This window comes from Chionomys nivalis, chromosome 8 (genome assembly GCF_950005125.1).
Source record: "Chionomys nivalis chromosome 8, mChiNiv1.1, whole genome shotgun sequence".
In the NCBI taxonomy this organism is placed as follows: Eukaryota; Metazoa; Chordata; class Mammalia; order Rodentia; family Cricetidae; genus Chionomys; species Chionomys nivalis.
Genome location: NC_080093.1, coordinates 47,524,309 through 47,550,969, shown reverse-complemented (window position 1 = coordinate 47,550,969; position 26,661 = coordinate 47,524,309). Strand labels below are relative to the sequence as shown.

Below are 26,661 nucleotides of genomic sequence, written 5' to 3'. Positions count from 1 at the left end.
ATAGAAGCTCCTTCATTGCTTTTTATAATTACATCATCTTTTTTTTTTTTCTGATTCTGGGAAGCAAACCCAAAGCTTCATGCATGCTGAACAAGTGAACGGTTTCTAGGCTGCATGCTGCCTTAACTTATTTCTTCTTCCTTCTCCTCCTTTTCCTTCTCTCTCCTCCTCTCCTCCTCCTCCTCCGCCTCCTCCTCCTCCTCTTTCTTCTTCTCCCTCTCTCTCTCTCTCTCTCTCTCTCTCTCTCTCTCTCTCTCTCTCTGCTGAATTTTAAACCCAAGACCTTTCACAGCCTAGGTAAATGTTCGACCACCAAGCTACAATCCAACCTTGGTTTTTTTTGAGAAAGTGTCTCGCTATTTACCCCAGACAGGCCTTGAACGTGAAATCTCCCAGGCCTCCAACTTCCATTACAGGTATGTGCCCTCATACTGCCATGCTCAGCCCCTTTTTGTAAAATATTCACCTTCTGTGTTTCCGATCATGTTCAGAAAGGCCTGTTGGCAACAGGACAGTACGCTTATATATGGCCCTAGGTTTGAATACCAGCACCCCAAGACAAAAACAAAGCAGAAGGAAATTCCCCTCCCTTCAAATTAAAAACTATTTACCCACACTTCCTTCAAAAGCAGCTACATTTGTTTGAGGTTTGAGGTTTTATCATTATGTATATGAAATTTAATGCAAAGTGAAAATATCTTTTTTCTTTGTTTCTTTTTTGTTTGCTTGTTTTAGCTTTGCTGTGTCTAAATTAGTCATTTGCTCCCAGTCCATTTACTGAACAGCCCCATGTTTCCTGACTGGCATGAAATGCCACCTATCGCACGCTGTTCCTAAACCTCAGCCCTGAGCAAGTTGTCTATTGCAGAGCCACGAAGCACTCTGATGGATTCCTCTTGTGAAATGGCAAGGGCACTCGTCGGAGATGAAGACACCTCACACATTCTTAAAAAGTCACGTCTCTCTGGAGAGGAATGTGGCTTATATAAGAATGTCTCCCTGCACACAGCTTTTTCTGTGCCCCCCACCAACCCTGAGGCCAAGAACAGCCCCTTCCTCTTGTTACAAAAGAGCAAATCTGTTCCACAAGTGCCGCTAAACAGCATTGACCTTGCCAAGACTCCACAGGGAGACAAAGGAGATGCATGCAGTGTACAGGGCACAGCGAGAAATGCTGAGCACACATTTGTGTTCTCCTTCAAACCCATCCTTGGAAAACAGCCATCGATCCTTCTCCTCCTCTCTCTCCTCTCCCTCAGTAACCTCTCCTCCATTGTCGAAAAATCCAAGCAGCTATAAATCTACAAATATGATTCGGAAATTCAAATGTCCTATTACAAATAAAATCTTTCTTATAATTCATCAGTCGTTACTTGAGTTCCCTAGAAGGAGGCAGACAGACAGATAGAGAGGCACACACACACACACACACACACATATTGGCTGGAGCGTGGTCTCTCAGCAGCTATTGGCTGGAGGAGCGGAAGGACCTCCCGCAACACCCCCCCCCACACACACACACACACACACTGAGCAGAAGGAGGAAACACCTGAGAAAAACATCCCTGGACTCTACATCTGCCTGCATTGGTGGGCACATCTGCACACACACACACACACACACACATACACAAATATACTCATACAGTCACAAAAAACACCAAAGAACTCAAAAACTTGTAAGGAGGAACCTGGAGAGATACCACTGGCTACTCTTGCAAAGAACAAGGTATAGTTCCCAGCACCCACACAATGGCTCACAATCTTCTATAACTTTAGTTCCAGGGGATCCGATCCCTCTTCTGGCCTCCTAGGGCACCAGATATGCACAAGGTGCACACATATACATATATGTAAAACACTCATACACATCAAAAAGTAAAAAAAATAGCAGACTTGACATGATTGAGCACATCATTAATCCTGGCACTTGGGAGGCAGAGGCAGGTGGATCTCCGAGTTTGAGGTCAGTTTGCTCTCTGTAGACTTTCGGGTCAACCAGAGATACACACAGTGGAACCCTGTCTCAGAAAAAAAGAAAAAAGATAGTATGGAAAAACTAGGCCAATACTCTAAAGGGTGGGTACCCAGAGGAGCAAACCAGCCAGTTCAGCAGGGGAAGAAAGTGCAAACGAGGCTGCCTGCCCACAGTATCCTCAGCAACAGTCAATTGTTTGGCATGAAGCTGGGGGCTTAATACATACTCCACTAAAAAAGAAAAATACAAGAAAATTAGGAATTAAAACAGAAGACTTTAAAATGCCATTACTTAGAGGGAATGTGACCACTTACCTACTTAAGCCAACAAAATCAATGAACAATTAAAAATAATGAAAGAGCCACACAAGGATACTGAATTGAAAAATCGAATTATCAAAAGAGCAATAGCAATAAGTTAGAAATTACTGTCTAAAAACAAAGTCTTGAAAATTAAAATGAAACTTAGAACAGCACCCAAAGCTCAGTGCTATTTAGGCAATTAAGAATACCCAAGCCATCTAGAGAGAAAAAACTTTAAGATTCTTTTTTGTTTGTTTTGTTTTTCAAGACAGGGTCTCTCTGTATATTCCTGGGTGTCCTGGAACTTGCTCTGTATACCAGGATAGCCTCAAACTCACAGAGATCAAAGAGATCCTCCTGTCTCTGCCTCCCAAGTGCTGGTATTAAAGGCATGCACCACCACCACCTGGCGTTTTGTTTTTTTTTTTTTTCTTTAAGCTTCTTTTATGATCACAAATATTTCAACAGGTGGGAAGTATTTCATACTCTTTGCAATGACTTACTCCTCAAATTAATTTATAGAAATTTAATGTGCTATAATCAGAATTTTGCTTGAGATTATTTTTAGGAACGCTAAAACTTCTATGCTAAAATTTAAATTTTACATTGAAGAATAAGGAACCAAGATCATGGAGTCAATTTTGAAGAGAAAAGTAAAAAGGCAGCCAGGTGTCCAGGTGCTATGACTACTATGGTCACTGTCCCAGCACTTGGTGGGTGGGGAATGGGGAGCAGGGGCTGAGTTTCAAGACCAGGCTTGGCCATAGTAAATTCAAGGCCATCCTGGGCTATACCTTGTCTCAACAAAGCTAAACAAAAAATAAAAAATAAAAAGGCAACACTAAAGGTTTGCTTTTATATATTATGCATATGTGTATGTCTATGTGTGGATGTGTCTAAGTGTGGAAGCCAATGGGGCCAGAGATGACAGATCCTCTGGAGCTGAAGTTTCAGGGTTGTAAGCCACCTGATATAGGTGCTGGGAACCAAACTTGGGTCCTCTGGAAAAGCAGTAAGAGCTCTTACTACAGAGCTATCTCTCCAGTCCCAACTCTGATGTCTTTTAAGAGATGGGACAAGACTAGAGGTATAGCCCAGTAGATACAGTTCAGTGTCTAGCATATCTGAAGTCCTGGTCAACATCCAACACACACACACACACACACACACTGAGAGAGAAAGGGCAATTTAAAATTGCTACAGTCCGGTGATGGTAGTAAATGTCTTTAATCCCACCGCTTGGGAGGCAGAGGCAGGTGGATCTTTGAGTTCTAGGTCAGCCTAGTTTATATGGTGAGTTCCCGGACAACCAGGGATACATAAAGAGACTCTGTTTCAAAATAATGAAATTAAAATGAAAGTATTAGTGATTCATGTGTCTATAATAAAAATAAAAGCACTACTGAGTGTGTCCTATTGTGCCCAACATGGTGGCAAACAACTGTAATCTTAGCACTCAGGAGGCAGAGACACAGGAGTCTTAATTCAAGGGCAGTCTGGGCCGTTAGCAAGACTCTATCTCAAAAGAAAAAAAGAGGGGAAAGGGGTTCCAAAGAAGAGAGAAAAGAGGACAAGGGGATGTGGGAGAAAATGGGGACAAATGTGCTACAATGGCAGGTGTGATGGCACACACCTAGAACCCCATGTGCATACACCTGTAATCCCAGCACTCCTAAAGCTGATGCAGGAGGATTGGAAGTTCCCTGGTGGCATAAACTGTAATACTAGCACTCAGGAAATGGAGTCAGACAGACCAGAAGTTCAAGACTATCACAGACTACATAGCAAATTCAAAACCAGCCTGGGCTACATGAGACCCTGCCTCAAATAAAAGGAACGCCAAGATCTCTGAAACAACATGAATGAAGGAAAGGAAAATCTCCTCATAGAAGAGGAAATCCGAGAAGCTAACCATAATATGACTATGATGTCACTGTGGTGACTACGATAATGTCACTGAGATGTCTACAGTGTCACTGTGATGACCACGCTGTCGCTGTGATGATGACTATGATGTCACTGTGATGACTACACTCACTGTGATGACTACAATATCACTGCAATGACTGCGCTGTCACTGTGATGACTACGATGTCACTGTGATGACTACGTTATCACTGTGATGTCTATGCTGTCACTGTGATGACTATGATATCACTGTGATGACTACGATGTCACTGTGATGATGACTATGGTGTCACTGTGATGTCTACATTGTCACTGTGATGACTACAATATCACTCTGATGACTATGATGTCACTGTGATGACTATGTTGCCACTGTTATGACTATGCTGTCACTGTGATGACTACAATGTCACTGTGATGACTACACTATGATGTCACTGTGATGACTATGCTGTCACTGTGATGACTATGCTGCCACTGTTATGACTACGCTGTCACTGTGATGACTACAATGTCACTGTGATGACTATGATATCACTGTGATGACTACGATGTCACTGTGATGATGACTATGGTGTCACTGTGATGTCTACACTGTCACTGTGATGACTACGATATCACTCTGATGACTATGATGTCACTGAGATGACTACGCTGTCACTGTGATGACTATGCTGCCACTGTTATGACTACGCTGTCACTGTGATGACTACAATGTCACTGTGATGACTACGATGATGTCACTGTGATGACTACGATGATGTCACTGTGATGACTACGCTATGATGTCACTGTGATGACTACGATGTCACTGTGATGGCTACGCTGCCACTGTGATGACTACGCTGTCACTGTGATGACTACGATGATGTCACTGTGATGACTACAATGTCGCTGTCATGACTGCACTGTCACTGTATCCTCACCAAACAGTTCTACAGCAAACTCCAACCTGGAACAGACCCAGATTTCCCAGTTTCAAAACCATTTATTTCCCACTTCCTTCTTAGTCAAGTGAAATGCAAAGTATCAGAAAGTCAGATAAAGCTGAGAGCTCATAACCACATAGGATTAAGAGCCTATAAGTCCATATAGGTCACTTGCATGGCTAATAGGAGTTAGTGTCACCGTTCTAGAAAGAAATAGGCAGTATGGAGCTCACTCACACAAACATACATACAGACAGACAGACAGACACCTCTGAGGCGTTATCTGCAGAGACATTCACTGCCGTGTGTGAAGTAGTGGGTGCAAGTGGTCATCTAAATATCCATCATTAGCAGTCTTAGGTAAAATGCAGAGAGAAGCATCCTAGGCATCCCACATAGAAACACACACTGTGCTGGAAACAGTTTTAAAACAGTGCTAAGTGAAATGAAAGCGAATGGAATGACTTCTGTGGCCTGTACATGTGACTGCACTGAAATAATTGTGCACAAGAAGATACACAATGTGCAGTACAAATGAAAGTGCACATTTAATGCAACTGTTGACTTAGCAGGAAAGGAACTGGGAGTTGAGCTCTACGAAAAGGCAGAATAAACAAGAAATCATAGGGCCTGGAGAGATGGTTCAGTGATTTAAGTGCACTGGCTATTCTTCCAAAGGACCTGGGTTCAATTCCCAGCACCCACATTGCAGCTCAAAACTGTCTGTAACTCCAGTTCCAGGGGATGCTACAACCTCATAGGCAAAATACCAATACATATAAAAAATAAAATAAGCAGCTAAGAACGCCGACCGCCGTTCCCGAGGGCCCGGGTTCAATTCTCATAGATAGCAATGAGTAATAACTCACTTGCTATCTATGAATAATCGGGAAAAAATAAAATAAAATAAAAAGTTAAATGTTAGTTTAAAAATATGAATGCCTGGAAGAGACTGTTGGAGACCAATAAGAGGGTCCTGAGATGATTAACTCAGCCCTCTGTACATGGGTCAAAAATGAAAAACAGGCCATGAAAGCAGAAAGCAGGGTTAAAATTAAGGCAGCCAGTCCAGGATCCTTCCCCTCCCTGAAGCAGGGGCAAGCATATGGGAACCCAGAGAAAAAGAAGAAGAATGGGGGAGGGGGCAGGACCTCCCCTCCCGGCCAGGTCCTGCCTTAGAGAGCAGTTTATCACCTCACACCTCGGCTAGCTCTCGTCACGGTGCAGCACACCCCTAACCTGCGCTCCTCATCCATTTCTGGGCTTTTCTGAATTTGTATCTGGAAAGCTCTGAGCGAGTAAGGGTGACACACCAGGAAGATCATAGGAGAGTCACAGAGATCGACCCCATCCGTCCTTCCCTGACCTTCCTGGGCTGGTAGGAACCAGTATTGATGGCCTTGGAGAGATCAAGTGACAGAGATGGAAAATGGCCATGATCTGTAGCTCAGAGCAGAACCCAGGGTTCCTGGTCCCTGTGCAGCTCTGTCAGTTCAGGAAGGACCCGAGGGTAGAAGCTATAAGGAGCCCTAGCAGTGACAACAGCCGGTGGGGCCTCGCTGCCCGTGCACCCCTGCCTGGGCCAACACCGTACCTCTCCCTGTTCTTTACCCAGCCAATTCACAAACGTTTTCTTAGTTCCTCTGAGGCACATCCCAAAGGCCAGGAGTTCCTGTCCAGACAGATGCCACCACCACTCCAGGCCAAGATTGTTCTTCTTCCTTTGCCCTAGACAAGTTCACAATATCCTTGTCTAGCAAATCTCTCCCAGACCCCCAGCCTCCCTCCCATCCCAATCTAGGAAGACTCTTTTGCTTCATCCTAATCCTAGCCCCAATAGGCCATTAGTTAACTGAGCATTCATTTTTATGTTTTAATATTGCACTAAGGCTGTGATGACTGCTTTCTGCCCCTCATTTGACTCAATTCTCAATCCTTCCCTGCACACACACACTTTCCTGCAGGCCAAGGACTTTTTGTTTGCTTCTTTAATCTGTGTATATACATGCTCACATATGTGAGTGGAAGCAGGCATGTGCCAAGAACACATATGGAGGAAAGAGGACAAGTCTGGGTGTCAGTCTTCCATTTTGTTTGAGGTGGAGTCCCTTGTTTAACACTATTGGGAGGCTGGCGGACCCACAAGTTCCCAAGGGTCTTCCTGCCTCCGTCTCCCAACTTCCCATAGAAACACTGTGATTCTGGATGTGGGCTTCTGCCTCTGGATTTTTACAGATGTTCTGAATTCAAACTCAGGTCGTCACATTTTTGTGGCAAGAAATTTACCTATTGACCCATCTCTGCAGTTCTCAAGGACTTTTGCAGTCTGAGCCCTAACAAGGTCTCCAGGACTTTCTTTGTATGGTTCACTGCCCCAACCTCCAGTCGGTTGTGCAAATTCTATCATAATCTTCAGCTATAGAAACTTAATAATACGGAGCTGCAGAGAACACAGCACCTGAGAGCACTGATTGCTCTTCTAGAGGACCAGGGTTCCATTCCCAACTCATTCACTGCCTCTAATTCTAGTTTGGGGATCTGACGCCATCTTCTGGCCTCCATGGGCACTTCATGTACATGGTGCATGGACATATGTGCAGACAAATACCCATAAACATAAAATAAAATTTAAAGGTAGGGGAGAAGAACAGGACAGAAATTTATTATTTACCTTTTTTAAAGAGAAAGAAATTTGATGATCTGTTTATTCTAGGCATAAGCAACAGTAGTAGAAAGTCCCTTAGGCAGCAAAGTGTTTGGCGCATCTGATGATAAACATGGTAAAACAGAGAACAGGTGTGGGAAGGAGGTCAGAAGGAAGCCAAGGCAGCTCACAGGCCATGCAGGTCACAATGGAAAAGATGGATGTCAGAGCGTCAGAGGACATGACTTAGCTCACATATCAAAAAGAGCCTTCTAGCCGGGCGGTGGTGGCGCACGCCTTTAATCCCAGCACTCGGGAGGCAGAGGCAGGCGGATCTCTGTGAGTTCGAGGCCAGCCTGGTCTACAAGAGGTAGTTCCAGAGCAGGAACCAAAAGCTACAGAGAAACCCTGTCTTGAAAAATAAAAAATAAAAAATAAAAATAAATAAAAATAAATTAAAAAAAAAGAGCCTTCTAGGTGCTATGTTGAAAACAGCACAGACCAATCAGGAGAAGAAGCAAGAAGTGTGGAGGCAATAACTCAGGATGACACCAGCAAAGCCACAGCGGCCACACACTGATGATGTTCCAGGAAGAGATGATGGGTTTCCTAATGAGTTTGATTTGGGATGTGAGAGAAAGAAGGAAGGCAAAATGACTGCCCCAAGATTTTTGTCCTGAGTTTCTGGGAGGCCCCAGTTGTCATCTACAGAGAGAGACAATGCTGCAGATAGCACAAGTTTGGGGGTTGAGATGAGTCATGTCAGAGATGATTCTAGACATCCAAATGGAGCCGGCTGGCAGGAACAATGACAGTGATAACAGTAATCACAGCTGCACATAGAGCAAGCTCCGGGTTGGGGTGCAGTTCAGTAGTGGAGGGCTTGCCTAGCAGGAGTAAAGCCCTGAGCTTCATCCCTACCACCACCACAGTAGTAGTAGTAGTAGTAGTAGTAGTAATAATAATAATAATAATAATAATAATAATAATAATAATAATAATAATAATGGAAAACTTAAAACCATCAGACTCACTCTGAGCCAGGCACCTTCCCAACACTTCACATGTCTGAATCACTTAATCCTCATAACATTTCTATGATGTGGAACTGTCATTATCCCCTTCACAGACAAGGAAATCTACAAGTCTGGTGTTCAGTGAAGAGCCTGTACTAGCAATATAAACATAGAATTCATCAGTGTGGGGGTGGCATAAATTCTCCTGGCAGTGGGTGTGAAGGACCACAGGCCGAGGCCAGATTCTCCAAAGTTTAAAGAGTAGAGAGATAACCAGCAGGGGAGCAAGGAAGAACAACATCCAGGGAAAGGAGACACTAGAGAATGGTATAAAAAAATTGCATAATGCAGCCAGGTGGTGGTGGCACACGCCTTTAACCCCAGCACTTGAGGGGAAGAAGCAGGGGGATCTCTGTGAGTTTGAGGTCAGCCTGGCCTACAGAACTAGTTGCAGGACAGCTAAGACTGTTTCACAGAGAAATCCTGTTTCAAAAAAAAATTAATTTAAAAGGTTATGGGCTAGAGAGACGGCTCAGAGGTTAAGAGCACTGACTGCTCTTTCTAGAGGTCCTGAGTTCAATTCCCAGCAACCACAAGGCAGTTCACAACCATCTATAATGATATCTGTTGCCTTCCTCTGATCTGCAGGCAAACAGTCAGGGAGATCACTATAAACATAATAAATAAATAAACTTTAAAAAATTGCACAATGCCTCTGGAAGTTCCTTTATTGTACAGGATTGTTTTGGCTGTCCTGGGTTTTTTGTTTTTCCATATGAAGTTCATTATTGTTCCTTCAAGGTCTTTGAAGAATTTTGCTGGGATTTTGATGGGGATTAAATTGAATCTATAGATTGCTTTTCATAGGACTGCGATTTTTACTATGTTGATCCTACCTATCCAAGAGCATGGGAGATCTTTCCATTTTCTGGTATCTTCTTCAATGTCTTTCTTCAAAGACTTGTTCTTGTCAAATAGGTCTTTCACATCTTTGGTTAGTGCTACCCTAAGATATTTTATGTTATTTGTGGCTATTGTGAAGGGTGATGATTCTCTGATTTCCCTCTCAGCTTTTTTATCATTTGTGTATAGGAGGGCTACTGATTTTTTTTTGAGTTGATCTTGTATTCTGCCACATCACTGAAGGTATTTATCAGCTGTAGGAGTTCTCTGGTAAAGTTTTTGGGGTTGCTTATCTTCACAGACCTTGAAAGAACAATAATCAACTTCATATGGAAAAACAAAAAACCCAGGATAGCCAAAACAATCTTATACAATAAAGGAACTTTCAGAAGAATCACCATTCGTGACATCAAGCTCTATTACAGAGCTACAATAATGAAAACAACTTGGTATTGACATAAAAACAGAGAGGTTGATCAATGGAATCGAATCAAAGACCCAGATATTAATCCACACAGCTATGAACACCTGATTTTTTACTAAGAAGCTAAAATTATACAATGGAAAAAAGAAAGTATCTTCAACAAATGGTGCTGGCATAACTAGATGTCAACATGTAGAAGAATGAAAATAGATTCATATCTATCGCCATGCACCAAACTCAAGTCCAAATGGATTAAAGACTTCAATATAAATCTGACCACACTGAACCTGATAGGAGAGAAAGCAGGAAGTAGTCTTCAATACATGGGCACAGGAGACCACTTCCTAAATATAACCCTGGTAGCACAGACACTGAAAGCAATGATAAATAAGTGGAACCTCCTGAAACTGAGAAGCTTCTTTAAAGCAAAGGACACAGTCAATAAAACAAAAAGGCAGCCTACTGAATGGGAAAAGATCTTCACCAACCCCACATCAGACAAAGGACTGATCTCCAAAATATATAAAGAACTCAAGAAATTGAACATTAAAATTCTAAATAACCCAATTAAAAATGGGGTACAGAACTAAACAGAGAATTCTCAACAGAAGAATCTCAAATGGCCAAAAGATACTTAAGGAAATGTTCAACATATTTAGCCACCAGGGAAATGCAAATCAAAACAACTCTGAGATACCATCTTACACCTGTCAGAATGGCTTAGATCAAAAACACTAATGATAGCTTATACTGGAGAGGGGAACACTCATCCATTGCTGCTGGGAATGCAAACTTGTACAACCACTTTGGAAATCAGTATGGTGGTTTCTCAGAAAATTGAGAATCAACCTACCTCAAGATCCAGCAATACCACTCTTGGGCATATACCCAAAAGATGCTCAATCATACTACAAAAGCATTTTTCAACTATGTTCATAGCAGCATTTTTTTGTAATAGCCAGAACCTGGAAACAACCTAGATCACCCTCAACTGAAGAATAGATAAAGAAAATGTGGCACATTTACACATTAGAGTACTACTCAATGGGGAAAAAAAAACCAATGATGTCTTGAATTCTTCATGCAAATGGATAGAATTAGAAAACACTATCCTGAGTGAGGTAACCCAAACCTAAAAAGATGAATATGGTATGTCCTCACTCATAAGTGGATACCAGACATAAACAAAGGACATTGAGCCTATAATTCATGGTCCTAGAGAAGCTAAGTAATAAGGTGAACCCAAAGAAAAACATATACAGATCCACCGGGATATTGGAAACAGACAAGATTGCCTGACAAAATTGAGAGCATGGGGGTGGGGGGTGGGGGAGAAGAGATGGTAGAAGGGGAAGAGAAGGGGAGAAGGAGAGGGTTGAGGAGAACTTGAGGGAATGAGATAGTTGACATGGAGGAAGGACAGAGATGAGAGCAAGAAAAGAGATATCTTGATTGAGGGAGCCATTATAGGGTTAGCAGAAACCAAGCTCTAGAGAAAGTCCCAGGAATCCACAAGGCTGACTCCAGCTAAGACCCTAAGCAATAGAGGAGAGGTGGCCTGATCTTGTTTGCCCTGTAGTCAGACTCATGAATATCTTTTTTTTTTACACTTGTTTAACAGACATTTATTACTTTAGTTGAACAACCTCTATACAATTTGTTTTGCTGAATAGAAAAGAATTCTAGGTCAAGATTTTTATCTAGGGTGGCGCACGCCTTTAATTCCAGCACTCGGAAGGCAGAAGCCGGCGGATCTCTGTGAGTTCGAGACCAGCCTGGTCTACAGAGCTAGTTCCAGGACAGGCTCCAAAGCCACAGAGAAACCCTGTCTCGAAAAACCAAAAAAAAAAAAAGATTTTTATCTAGTATTTTCTGGAAATCAGTAAAATCCTTTAGAAATCTGAAGAGAAAAACAGTTTAAGAAAAGCTTCAATTAGATTGTTAAGCCCGCTAGCCCAGATCCCTGATAAGGGCTGTGCTGTCTATTCATTCCATACTCATCCTGGGACCTAGTCCAAGGCATGGCACAAACAAAACATGGTAGTTTTGTGTGGCCTTGGTGAAATGTCAACCTCTGAGAAATATACCAGGGACAAGTACCACAGGCACGACCAAAGGAAAGACTAATGAAGTCATATGGCCAACTGACTGGCCCAGGATTGACCTTTAAGTACCCAACCACCCTTGTTATGTGGCTAGAAGCTTCCTAATGGCTGGATACTATCTTGACCACAACTTTTTAAGAGTTCACTTGGCTGGCATTAATTGAAGCCCACATGGCACCCATCTCTGGACTACAAACCCTAAGGGAAATAATCTGCAGAGGGCAACCTCACCATACCATTCCCACATAGGCCTCACCCCACCCAAAATTCAATCACCACCACCTTCGAAACACCAAGGTGTCAACACCGATTACTGGACATCCAGCTCATCCTCCTGAGATCCAACAGAATACGGAAGCGTCTTCCAATTTTACCTGGTTCTTCTGAAAATGGAGCACTGGATTTAATCTCAAATTGTGGGTTGTAGCTGACCTCCCTTTTCTAAGCATGTTCACAAAACAAGCTGGAAGCTTCTCTTCCTACATTTCTAAGCAAAATCCCAACTCTAAAGCAAGCAGCCACTTCAGTGACTAGAAGATCTTATCATCCCAAGAAAGCTGCAGGTTCTATCACATGCACCAAACACTTCTACAGGGCAAGTCCTATGACTCTTCACACATAGGATACCACATGGTGTAAACCATATACCGAACCACCTAAGCAGGTAATGCAGACAGAAAGGTCACCAGAAACAAGATATATCATCACTGTAATCTTCAAACATTATTGCACTTTAACCGCTATAATCCACAAAGCATTCAGGACAATCTGCGACAGTTTTAACAGACAAATAACACCTTAAAGCAGACAGGACGGTCCTCCATTGTTTATTGGGTATGAATTGTACAAACATTACGTGTATTAGCGGTAACGGTGGAGCTGCAGAGTGTTGCGCCTTCTCCAGGCTGCACGGCGAGAGCCACCAATAGTGTGGTGGAACTTGTGGCCCTTTCCAAGGCCACGGCTCTTGCAGCCTGCAGATGTCAGCCCACGCATCTCTCTGTGCTTGTGGACCGGTTTGGTGATCCATTGGGTGTCAGGGTTTCTTCTGATAGCTTTATGGAATGGATCGATGAGGATAACCTCAAAAAAATTGTATGTGGAATCTTCGCCAACCCAGTAAGAATTCAGGACTCTCAGAGCCCCACAGTGGCGTCCAGCTCTCTCCTCAGCAACAGACTGAAGGCTTCGGGCAAACTTTAGCTGGTTCACACCATGATGGACAGGCTTGCCGTAAGTCGCACCCTTGGGCACCGGGCGTTTGCGGCCACCACTGCGGACGCGAATCCTGTATATGACGTAACCTTGCTTGGCCTTGTAGCCCAGCCCCTGCGCTTTGTTTGGGCCGGGTGGGGCAGGGAGCTCGGTGCAGCGTGGACAGCTGGCGGTACTGCCAGCAGCGGACCCTCAGCAGGAAGCGCATCACGTCCGACTGCTTCTTCCGCCACAGCTCCTGGATGTACTTGTACGCGCCCATCTTAGCTCACCTGATGGCCGCCGTCAGAGGAAAGGCACTGATGAATATCTTAAATATCACCACAGAACCTTCATCCAGTAACTGATGGAAACAGAGGTAGAGACCCACATCAGAGCACTGGACTAAGCTGCCAAAGTCCAGTTGAGGAGTGGGAGGAGTAAGAATATGAACAAAGAGGTCAAGTCCATGATGAGTTCACCCACTGAAACAGTCTACCTGAGCTAATGGGAGCTCACCAACTACAGCCAGACTAGGAAGGAACAAGCATAGGATCAAACTAGTCCCTCTGAATGTGGTTGACAGTTGCATGGCTGGGGCAGACTGAGGGACCACTGGCACTGGCACCAGGATTTATCCCTACAGCATGTACTGGCTTTTTGGGAACCTATTCTCTTTGGATGTATTCATTGCTCAGCCTAGATATAGTAGGGAGGACCTTGGACCTTCCCCAAAGCAATGTACTTTACCCTCTCTAAGGATTGGAGGCAGGTGGAGTGTGGAGGGAATGGGAGGATGGAAGGGAGTATTTTTTTTAATCTAATAATTTTTTTAAAAAATTGCACAATGCATGGAGCATCCTGGGTGACTCTGGTGAGGGTTCAGGTGACAGAGCAGGGACTTAGTCTCAGATATAAATGGAAATTCACTGGAAATTGAGCTAAAGGTTATACCATGTTATACCACAGAAAGAATGTGGATGCATCATGTTCATATCCTAAGACTTTGTAGCAGCTGGTGGTGCACACTTTTAATCTCAGCACTGGTGAGTCAATAACAGGAGAAACTCTGTGAGTTCAAGACCAGCCCAATCTACATAGTAACTCTATGTAGACATTCAGGACTCCATAGAGGGACCTGTCTAAAAAGGAGAAGAAAAAGAAGAAGAAGAAGAAGAAGAAGAAGAAGAAGAAGAAGAAGAAGAAGAAGAAGAAGAAGAAGAAGAAGAAGAAGAAGAAGAAGAAGAAGAAGAAGAATTAAAAAAAGACTTTGTGGAAAGTTAAACTTAGAGATAATACAGTAGGTCACTGAGTGGAAATTCCACAACAGGACACTCTGACTGTGGCATGAGTATTCCTGGCTATTCTTAGATTTCCAATGAAATGAAAAGCAGAGTGAAAAGATTTAGAAGATTCACAGCTTGGTCAAGGAAAAAAAAAAGAAGCATGTTCAGGAGAGATTTCAAAATAGAGACTGGCAGAGGTGAGAAGGGTGCATGGTCTAATGGGTGAGAGAAAAGGAAAGGCCTCAATGATGTCTCAAAACTCTTCAGGGCCTTCCCTCTCCTCATGAGCCAACAGGCCTAAAAGCCCACTTTTGGTTTAAGGACTGAAGGATTCTTCCCACAGGCGCATTGCCTAGGGCTGCCTCCAGAACTCAGCTTTCCAGCCAATTCCCTCACACAAGCCCAGATGAGTTTCTGTAGACAGCAAACCTCAGTATCCACATGGTTTTGTGGACACACAAAGTGTACGAACTGTGGCGGCTCCCACTTGGGTTTCACGGGAAAGCTTGAAGTTTGCCACAGCGTTGGTTCAAAGAATGACCAGTGGAGTGATATCTAGTAGCGCCATGGGAGTGGAACCACAATGATGACCCCAGAAAGGGAACACTTCCAGGCACACCCATCCAGGAAAGCTACCGACAACACATAGCAGTGCCTCCCCGTGCAGTTGTGATTTACACAGCCACCAGCAAAGCCAGAGGAAGTTCAGCTCAGGGCTGACCCCTTCACACAGTGTAAGGTAACAGACTCAGGGATTTAGGACGCAATGTCTGCCCTACTGGATTTCAGTCTTGTGTTGAGATTATCATTCTTTTCTGGGAGCCTGTCCTAGTTTGCTGTGATAAAAACTGCCCAAAAGCAACTTAGTGGGGAAGGAATTATTTGACTGACAGTCCATCATTGAGGGAAGGCAGGGCAGGAATTCAAGACAAGAACCTGGAAGACAGGAAGTGAAGCAGACCACGGAGTCACACTGCTTACTGACTTGTTCCAATACCTTTCCTATACAGCCCAGGCCTGTCTCCCAGGGAAAGCACATCCACAGTGACCTGGACAGCCCTACATCAATTAGCAAGCAGGAAACTGTCCCACAGACAAGCCAGCAGGCCAATCTGACTGAGGCAATTCCTTAACTGAGGCTCCCTATTCCTGGGTGTGTCGAGTTGACAACCAAGGCCAGCCATCACGGAGTGCACACACCTTGTGTCTGTCCTACCACTGTGTATTGGAGGGAAATAAATTGGTTTGATTTTACAGGTTCAGAACTAAGAGATTTGCTTTGAGTCTCAGATGACCTTGAACTCTGGACTCCTTAACTGATGCTAGAACAATTTAAGAATTGGGGGTTATTTGGTGAAATACTATATTTGTTAGGAATTGTGTTAGGGATGAGATGGGTCTCTCTTTTTCTCATCACTATGACAAAGTATCTGTCCAAATCAACTTGGAGAGAGAAGGATTTATTCTGGCTCACAGTGGGGCTGAGGGGTACAGAGTACAGTGTATCATAGCAGAGAAAGCCTGGCAGCAGGAGGGTAGGCAGCTGGTCCTGCCACATCCGGTCAGGAAGCAAAGGGAGGCAATGCTGGTGTTCAGCTGACATCTCTTCTTAGTGCCATCCAGAAGCCCAGCCCATAGGATGGTGCATCCCACACTTAGGCAGGTTTTCCCAGATCACTGACTTAATCTAGATCTACAATCCCTCACAGAAGTGTCCACAGATTTGTCTCTTCAGTAATTCTAGATCCTATCACGTTGACAACATTACAGGGGACCTAGGGCAGAATGCTGTGCTTTCAATAAGGTTTGTACCCTCCAAAATTCAAGTGGAAATCGAACACCCACTGTGAGGTATTAAGAGGATGAAAACAATCCCGCTCTAATGCATAAAGATGCAAATTTTGGGAAGTGATGAGGATTAGCTCGTGGCAGGCGGTTGAGATGGCTTGTACTCAAATCTGATGACTTGAGTTCAGTCCCTGGGCCTCACAAAACCTACAAGTTGTACACAGATACACACACACACACACACACACACATAATTTAATTAAAATTAAACAATAGATTAGATAACATCCGTGTGTAACTCCTTCCCCACAATTTTTTTATTAAATTTATTTTTTAAACAATGTTTTCTCATTTTATATACCTATCCCAGTTCCTACTCCCTCCCCTCCTCCTGCTCTCCCCATCTTCCTCCCACACAAGCCCCCCATCCACTCCTCAGAGAGGGTAAGGCTTCCCAAGGGGAGTCAGCAAAGTCTGACACATCACTTTGAGGCAGGACTAAAGCCCTCCCTCCCTATATCTAGACTGAGCAAGGTATCCCTTCAAAAAGAATGGGCTCCAAAATGCCAGTTCAAGCACTAGGGATAAATCCTGATCCCACTGCCAGTGGCCCCATAGACTGCCCCAGCCACACAATGTCACCCACTCCCATGATTTAATATTGGCATCTTTATAAGAAAATGGAGACCAATAGACACACACATGCATGAGATGAGTACTCTGTGTCTCCTGCTGTGTGATACTCTGGACTGCCTGAGCCATCACCAGATGCAGTCCCTTAACCTTACCTCCAGGATCATAAGCCAAAATAAACTTCTTTTTTATATAATTCATCCAGCCTATAGATTGTGTTACTGACAACAGAAAATCTACTAAAATAACCCAACTCTCCACTCTGACATCACACCTACCTGCCTAAACTGTTCCTATTTGGTTTTTGTTTTTGTTTTGTTTTGCTTTGGGGCCTACAAGGGGTTCCCTCACCTTGAACCATGCTAGGGATGGGATAGGATTACTCCAAATACTTGTCCTATCTGGCCCAGGCCCAAAAGCCAAGTAGGTTGCAGCTGCAGCTGGAGAGAGAAAGGGCTGCTTCTTAACCCGTAAGCGCCAGAATCTCAGAAAGCACTTTGGACAGGAAAGCCAGATGCCATGGCCGGGGCTTGTAGGTGGGGTTAAAGAATAGTTCAGAGCTGGGACCCAGAGGCTCTCATGCAAGCGCCTGATTGAGGACTGCGGCTGGGACTTGAGACTCAGCCTATGAAGTCTGGGGCTAGGGTTTAAGGACAATGAAACCACAGTCTGGTTGTAAGGGTGGCCACCATGCAGACCCCTGCCAGGGAACCTCAAATAGTGGCCCTCAGGACACTAAAGGCTCAAGGAAGGACCAGCAGGACTAAAGTCTGAGTCCTCTATGGAGCTAAACAAGGAGGCCACAGGAAGCCTGGCAAACAAAAAAGGAGCACCCTCAGGAGAGCAGAGGAAACAACCCAGAGGGGGGAAGCATCCAGGAAAGGCAGAGGCCTGGGAAGAAAGGCCTGGAAGGGACAGGATTCAGGCCTAAAACTATCCTGAATATCCAGAGCTGGAGGATTTCTCTGTGCACTAGTCAGGGGTGACCCAACCATGATCCTCAGCAGCCAGGTCAGTGAAGCACTCCATATCAAATCCATATCAAATCCATATCAAAAATACCCTGAAGAAAGGAAGACCTGGCGCCCACGTCTGTAACCCAAATACTCGGGAGATGAAAGCAGGAAGATCAGAATGCCCAGGACATCCTTAGCTGCAAATAAAATCCAAGGACCTCTGGGATCCTGTCTCAAAACAAAATTAACACACATTTGACACTGAAAAGCTCAGCTAGGCTCCCACCGGAAAGAAAGCCCTACTAGTATCCCAAGTTTATTATTTTTGTTTTGTTTTGAGGGGTTTTAATTGCATTTATTGGGGGCCATTCCGTAGAGCATGTGTGGAGGTCAAAGGACAACTTGAAGGAGTTGGTTTCCTCTTTCCACTGTGTGGGTTCTGGAGATTAAACTCAGGCCATAAGACTTGATAGCAATCGCCTTTGCTCACTGAATAGTCTTGCATGCCCTGGTTTGTTTTTATTTTTAATTATTTGTTTGTGTGTGTATATACAATGGAGGGGTGTAGACGGAGCCTGCTCATTTGTTTCCCAGCCTCCCAGACCTGAAATAATCACACAGAAACTATATTAATTACAATACTGTTTGGCCAATAACATAAGCATATTTCTAGCTAGCTCTTACATCTTAAATTAACCCATTTCTATTATTCTGTATATCACCACAAGGTTGTGGCTTACCAGGTAAAGTTCCAGCATCTGTCTCCTCTGGCAGCTACATGGCATCTCTTTGACTCTGCCTACTTTCTCTCTACATCTCTGTTCAGATTTCTCACCTATCTCTATTCTGCCCTGTTATAGGTCCAAAGCAGATTCTATATTAACCAATGGTAATAGAACATATTCATAGCATACAGAGGGGAATCCCACATCAGAGTCAACCTTATGAAGTCAGCTATCTCCTTTCATCTTTTTTGTGGGCTCTAGGGATCAAACTTAGCTCCCTAGGCTTGCTAGGTAAACATCTTGAGCAACTAAACCATCTTGCTCGTACAGTTTCCTGTGAGGAAAATCATAAAGGCTTTTCCTCCTATGTATAACATGTACTCACATCCAAAAAAGTGGGCTTTGCTGGCTAAGCCTCCATTCTACTTACTTGGAAACTGAAGTTCAGAGAAGAGGGGTCTGAGGAGAGAAGAATTGAGGAACTCAGACAAACCCCAGGGAAACTATCTTTAGAGAACAAGAGAGATGGTAGAACACCTTGGCACCAGCTAGTGTATCACTGCCTTCATCTGCACCAGGGATATGGGCAGACTAACAGAGGCTGGAAGGCCTAACAGGGGCCACGACTCCTCTTTCACAGCCTTCTCTGTGGGCCCCAGTTTGGCCCAGTCTGGTCTCCCAATGTGTTGCTCAACTTTTTTAAATCAGGTCTTCTTCCTCCACCAGGCCCACCTTGTCCTCACTGGATCCAGCTTCTACTGACCACCCTCTGGTTTGTTTTGTTGTGGGCTCTGCTGTTCCTGGAAGTGTTCCCAAGACCATCTCCTCACACCTAGCTCAGGAAACTGCATGACATCTACCTGGGGCTTCTGTTCCCTTCCCAGTATTGACGGCAGGGCTTGGGCACAGGCTACAGTCTGTTCTCTTAGGATAGATCCCCATTAGCAGTCCAGAGGATATAGCCATACTGTGCGGCTTTTAGGTTAGTGACACTTCGGTAGCCTGTTCCCCCAATTAGCAAAGAATCGTCATGAGGATTGTTAAGTCCACAACTATATTCAGACAATTGTAGAACTACTCCACTAGCCATGTGGTTAAGAAAGCCAGATCAGGCTGGACATGTGCGCAAGAGAAAAGTCCTTCACAGATCTGAAAGACATGGAAACACAAAGCCACCCAAGAATTGAGGAGGCTTGGGGCCCAAATAAACTGGCCTCTCACAATCCAAAACCCAAACGGACAAAGAAGCTCCCTACCTCGCTCCCTCCCTTTGCTGTCTTGTTGCGTAGTCTCCCTGGGGAAAGAGCTTTTTTCCTTCTTGGTCAAGCACTGGAGCTCAGACATGCCCAGCCTCTGTGGAAAGGCTATAGGAAAAGCAAGGAAGGTTGCTACCACGCCATTGGGGTGCCACAAGTTTCCTCTCCTGCTGCTAAACCCTTTGGGCTTACAGTACTCCTGGCCCCCACAAAACTGTACCAGTACCAAAGAGCTGCGGCTCAAGCCTACCCACTTCCGCGCGCCCCTCCCCCTTCCCTAACTCAGTCCAGGAGCTTCTACCCTAATTCAATTCCTCAGAGTTAATCACCGAGTGTTCAGCGGACTGAGTGAACAGGCAGGCAGCCTGAGGTTCTCTCATCTCATCAATTTCTGCCCTGGTCAGGTCCCTGTCACTGCTGAAGCTGACAGGAGGCGCCGGGTGAGGAGAGGTGGGGGGGGCGAAAGGGGGCATGCGAAGGGACCAGGTCTTAGCACAAAGGCAGATGACCCCAGGCAGTACAGAAACAAATGAAAGGGGAGGGGGCAGACGATGTGGACATATTGACATCTGGGAACCTTCGTGATAAAGGCAAAAGCAATAATTAGAATTCAACACGGCCTTGCCGGGGCCATGTTGGCACAAGTCTTTAATCCCAGCACTTGGGAGACAGAGGCAAGCAGATCTCTGTGAGCTGGAAGTCAACCTGGTCTACAAATTACTATAAAAATTAAGGGCTGGAGAGAAAGATGGCTCAGAGGTTAAGAGGACCAGGGTTCAGTTCTCAGTACCCACATGATGGTTCATAACCATCTGTAACTCCAGTCCCAGGGGATCCAATACCCTCTTCTGACCTTCCTGGAAATGCACATAGTGTGCAGACATACATGCAGGCAAAATACCCACACACATAAAATAAAGTAAAAAAAATTTAGTGAAATTTAGTAGTGAAATGAGCCAGATGTGGTGATGTAGACCTTTAATCCAGATGTGGTGATGTAGACCTTTAATCCAGTTGTGGTGATGTAGACCTTTAATCCAGATGTGGTGATGTAGACCTTTAATCCCAGTACTCCAGAGGCAGGGACCAGTAGATCTCCCTAAATTCCAAATCAGGACTACATAGTGAGACTCGGTTTTTTGTTTTCTGTTCGTTTTGCTTTATTTTTTATATTTTTCCAAACAAGGTTTCCCTGCATAGCTCTGGTTGTCCTGGAACTCACTATGTAAATCAGGCAGCCCTCAAAATCATAGAGGTCCACCTGCCTCGGCTGCAGTTAAAGGGGTGTGCCACTGCCACCAGGCCAAAAGAATACATTTTTAATTAGTTAAAAACGTAAAACTCTGAAAACTAGGCTGCCACATAAGTGGTGCACAGTTTTCATTAAAGAGCGGGCATGTAGACTGGAGCTGCAGAGCCCAGTACTTTTTGGTACTCAAGAGACCTGGGTTCTGCCTCAAGCACCACATAAAACCAGTGTGGTGACTGTACAGGCCAAAGGATGAGAAATTCAAGGTCATTCTCAGCTACAAAGCAAGTTTTACACCAGCCCAGGAGACATGAGATCTTGTCTCAAAATAATAATTATTGTTGTTATTGTTGCCATTATTATTATTGCTGCAGAATGATGAACAGTAGGGATTTTGTCTTAGATTTCCTGGAATTCCCTTTCTTCTTGCAAATGGTAAAGAGGGCTTTCAGGTACTTGGGCTCCAAGCTGGGGACAAAAACCGCAAACTGTGAAGGGGTAAAGACAGCAGATTGAATTAACCTAACCTCTCCAGGTCTGTTTCCTATCAGCAAAATAGAAAGCAAATTGCCCTGCGTCATAGGGCTGTTTTTTTTTTTTTTTTTTTTTTTTTTTTTTTTTTTTTAAAGATTTTTATTTATTATGTACATAGGTTTCTTCCTTCATGTATCCTGCAGTACAGAAGAGGACACCAGATCTTATTACAGATGGTTGTGAGCCACCATGTGGTTGCTGGGAATTGAACTCAGGATCTCTGGAAGAGCAGCCAGTGCTCTATTCCTCTGAGCCATCTCTCCAGCCACCGTCATAGGGCTGTTGTGAAGATTAAGTGAGAAAATGCAGCGAGGAGCTTATGAATGTGGGGCTAGAGACAGGATTCCCTGGGGAAAGGTGCTTGCTGCCAAACCTGGGTTCCATCTCTGGCACTCACAAGTTGTTCTCTGACCTGCACATGGATGGATGCCCTGGCTCCAGTGTGCGTGCACCTCACTCATACACACACCCACACACACACACACACACAGAGAGAGAGAGAGAGACAGAGACAGAGAGAGAGACAGAGAGAGAGAGAGAGAGAGAGACAGAGAGACAGAGAGACAGAGAGAGACAGAGAGAGAGACAGAGAGAGAGAGAGACAGAGAGAGAGAGACAGACAGAGAGACAGAGAGAGAGAGAGAGAGACAGAGAGAGAGAGAGGTTAGAGTGATGAACTGTACAGCCAGCTCCTCTCACCTTCTGAGGGTAGTGGTAACCACTCCTTATGCACCTCCACCAAGGAAACATGTTATTGTTTTCCTTCCAAGGAGGGGGAAAATGGGGACAGTGCATCCAACTCCAGGCACCCACCCAAGCACTCTGGGTACACCCGACAATGGATGAGGTGGGAGGGATGGAGGACTGCTAGCGCTCCTCTGAGGCGGCTGTCCAACCAAACATGGCACTCCATCCCCTTCGGTCATGTACTTGATCGGCCTGCGCAGGACCAAGTTCTTGCTCACCTTTGGGTCCTTTCCAGCCCTCACTGTCTTGGATTTCGAGTTCTGAACTACACGTGGGATTTAATCTACACATTGGGTTGTTAGGAGAAATGCAAGGAAAGGGGGAGAACAGCAGGAGAGGACAATGGAACCCACACACACAAAGGGAAATTTTTGAAGGCCCTGATGTATGGTCTCTAGTCCGTAGTGCTCCTAAATGCAGTTTCACATGGAGTTAGATCTGAGCCAGGATGCGTCTACGATCTGGTGGGAGCTTTGAGGCCCTGTGTCTAGTAGCCAAGCGAAAATTAAACAGTTTCCGCGCTGGTTTTGGCTACAGAGAGCAGAAGGCTCCCCTCAGGCGGACTACCTCTTCGCTGGATCTGAACCGCGCTTCTAGGTGCAGTCAACTCCAAGGCTGCCGCAAGTAACCTGAGCTCTGAGTCCTGTCCTCTAGGCAGAAATGGGGGTGTTTAGAAACGCCTTTTGAGAGCACAGTTCTCAGGTTCAGTCCGAGATTATCTCAGTTCCCAGTGCTCGAATCCCAAACCAGACCCCGGCGCCACCTAGACTCCGCAGGGGGGGAGCGAGGGACCCCGTAGGGTCAGGGAGAGCTTGTCTGAACCCAGGTCCCAGACGGCTCCTGACTGTAACGAGAGGGATAGACGGGGACTGCTTCCCGGTCATCCCCTTGCCAGGAGCCAGATTAAACGGACCGGGAAGGGGAAACATTGGTTGAGTAGAACTGTGTCTCCGTTCCTTCATCGTAAGAACAGATTGTAAAACCTCGATTTCCTGATTGTCGTGGCTGCTTCTGCCCTGGCCCATCTGCAGGACCACCCTGGATTATAGCTTTGCCTTTTAAATCTAGAAAGTAGTCTATTGGGGTGGAGAGGAAGGTCCGGGAAGATTAAGGCTGAAGACTTTGGGCAACGGAAGAAGTGAGGAGGCGGGCTGTCAGGTCGTCTGGCTGCCTTCCTGAGTGGTGACGCCTCTGACCCGCAGCCCTCCGCAGGGCCCGCAGGACCACCTGCACATCACAGGCCGGGTAAAACAGGAAGAATGGACCTCCCTTCCGAGGCTTCCGTCCTTTAGCGCAATGGAAGGGGCACCCTGAAGGGAAAGGTTTAGCGAGGTTTGAGATTGTCCTAGAGTAAAGCCGAGGGCAAGGATTTAAGTAAGGACCCGGTGCGAGTGCTCTACGTGAACACTCCCCACACCACGGAAGCCTTTCGGAAAAAGCTGTCTTGACCTGAGGAGTGGCTCAAGGATGGGAGGCGCTTGCCTCCAGCCTAACATATCTGAATTGAATCCGCAGGACCCACACGATGGAAAGATAGAACCGACTCCTTCAAGTGTGTCCTCTGACCTCCACCTGAGCTCTTTGTTACACACACATGCGCCCACACCATATGCGATAAATAAAATTTTAAATTTTTTAAGTAAACTACTAGTCCTTCCTTCCCTCAGACTATAGCCGGCGAGCTGCCACCCGGTTTCCACCCCGAGGGTAGAACACGCCATAAAGCCCGAGGCACGTGAATCTATTCAATCTGTAAAATGGGAGTAATAAAGCCTACCACACGGTGCAGTGAGCGACAGGTTAATTCATGTAATGCACTTAGCAGCGCCTGGGAGGAGTAGGCGCTTAATGCCAATTATAAATAACAAGAATGGCTTTGTCTTTTAGACACTGTAGAGCCACCGTTTGATGTAACTGCCCCATTAAGGGAGGCCCTACTTCCATGTCGCTAATTATACAGACCTAGAAACAAGCTCTAACTTGCCTGGCAGTTCGAATGAACCAACCTAAAGTTGGACTCGAACCCAGGACAACTTCGTTCTTTTTCTACTTAGAAACATTTATGATTGGGCCAAGTCATCCAAAGCTGATCAAAAATAGCAACCAGCAGGAGCGCAGACCCGGAGTCCTGTGTCGGCCCCGCCCCCACCTGAACAGAGACAGGAAAGCCGAAGAGGGTCAGGGCAGCAGGAGAGGGGGTCTGGCCGGGGCGGGGCCGGACCCCCACGTGCGCCGCCTGCAGCCGCTTAGCGAAGCCCTTTGTCGGGAGCAGCCGCGTTCGTGCCGCACTCGGCGGCTTAAAATAAAGACAATGTTCCCAGCCTCCCTGCGGCTAAATCCGGCTCGAGTGCGGGGGTGGTGAGCGAGCCGGGCGGGAGCGCTTCTCGCCGCGCTACCTCCCTTCTTCCCTTGTGCCTCAGTTTCCCCAGCTGGTAAGGGGAGACATAACCAAGTTAGGCAAGGAGCGCTTAAAAACGTGAAACAACAACGGGGAGGAACGGGGCTATAGCCCCCTTCTTCTGAAGCTGAACAGACTCAAGAAAGCTGCATGGGCCAAGGGTGGGGGCCACTCAGGAGGAGGCAGAGGAAAGCTGGACACCCTCCCCTCCCGCCCACAAAATAAGTGTTTTTATTTCTAAAGGGACATGTGCAGAGGCGGTGGGAGAAAAGGGAGACCAAGAAGATTGGGGGAAGGGGGCAAAGAGGAAGCTTGATTCAGACTCGGAAATGGATGTGGAGGCCTAACTCCCCCACTCTAAACCACGTGTACACGCACAAGTGCACGCACCCCCACTGTTCTCCCAACCGGCAGCCCACAACCTAAGGATGGTCCAGCAGGGGGCAGCCCGCCGCAGGGACTCTTTGAGTTCTGACCTAACCCTGAGGATTTAATGACCCCGAGGGTCGGAGAAGGAGCTGCTCGGATCCCTACCCCCGACCCCTGACCGCCAGCTACGGTATCTGACCAAACACAGAAAGAAGGCACTCCGGGTACCTCTTGGCACCCTGGCTTCTCAAAAGTATCCATGTTCCCGCATGTACGTGCCACTAGTGCCCCGTGGTTGCTGGCCCAAGCCCCAGAGACGCCAGAGTCTTCCTTCCCTGGCTCCTTTGGCAACTGGGATCCAAGCTCAACACTGGGATAGGGTGCTTGGTGGGAAAATGAAATGAGGAGGAAGGATGGGGCGGGTTGCCCCAGACTCCAAAACCCGTGGCTTAGAGACCCCAGGACCTGACTTCAAACAGTAGCTCACCTAGTACCCACCACGCTTCAGCTTTCTCTTTTCTCACCCATATAAAGGTGATCTTGATTTCAGTCCTTTGCACCTCCCATCCAGGGCTTCATCACAGCCCACAGGGCAAAGAACATCGGTGTGGCGTTTGTAGCTTTCCCAGTTCTCCTCCGTGGTCAGTTCTCCAGGAAGTCTCTATTGGGGCTTTGCTAGACCCAGGTCTCTATGACAAAGGGTACCCCTAGCCAGGGTCCCTATCGCTGAGTCAACTCAACACAGGAATCTAACCTGGACTGGGGAGGCTGCTGGCCAAACTACAGGCTGAGAGGAGAGGCGGAGTGGCTCACACTCTCCAGGTACACACCTGTGAACCTAGAGTGGGAGTCAGGGGAGACAGAGTTTGACAAGCTGGGAGGAGAGCTGTCTGTCTCCCTGTCTGTCTGTCTTCCAAAGGGAAGCTGGGGGTGGAGCAGGCAAAAAGGTAGATGCTGCCTCGCTTGTCAAAATTAGCCAGTTCCACAGTTGGGCAACACTCAGACACACTGAGTACAGACACACGCACGCACATGCGTTCTGGCTCGACTGGCAGGGTCACACCTGTATTTATGTAGGCTTCATGGTGACATGAGCACACACAGATACACACATGTCGGACACTAAACAGCATATGTAACAAACACACAGCCCCCCCCCCACTCCCCACAAACACGACACCCATATATCCTCACACCGGGGCTCTGCAGACACTAGAGCACACTGCCCAGCATGTGGGCATGTCACTCAGCCCCAGGGCGGGTGTGCCAACCCTCTGGGTCTGTTCCAAGTTGGAACCTCTCACGTGAGGCCCAATG

The 26,661-nt window shown here is 45.9% G+C and overlaps 1 pseudogene; it reads right to left on the bottom strand.

Annotated features, from left to right (window-relative positions):
- Nucleotides 1-13,004: 13,004 nt before the first annotated feature.
- Nucleotides 13,005-13,703, bottom strand: LOC130880139 (60S ribosomal protein L15-like; annotated as a pseudogene).
- Nucleotides 13,704-26,661: the final 12,958 nt, after the last annotated feature.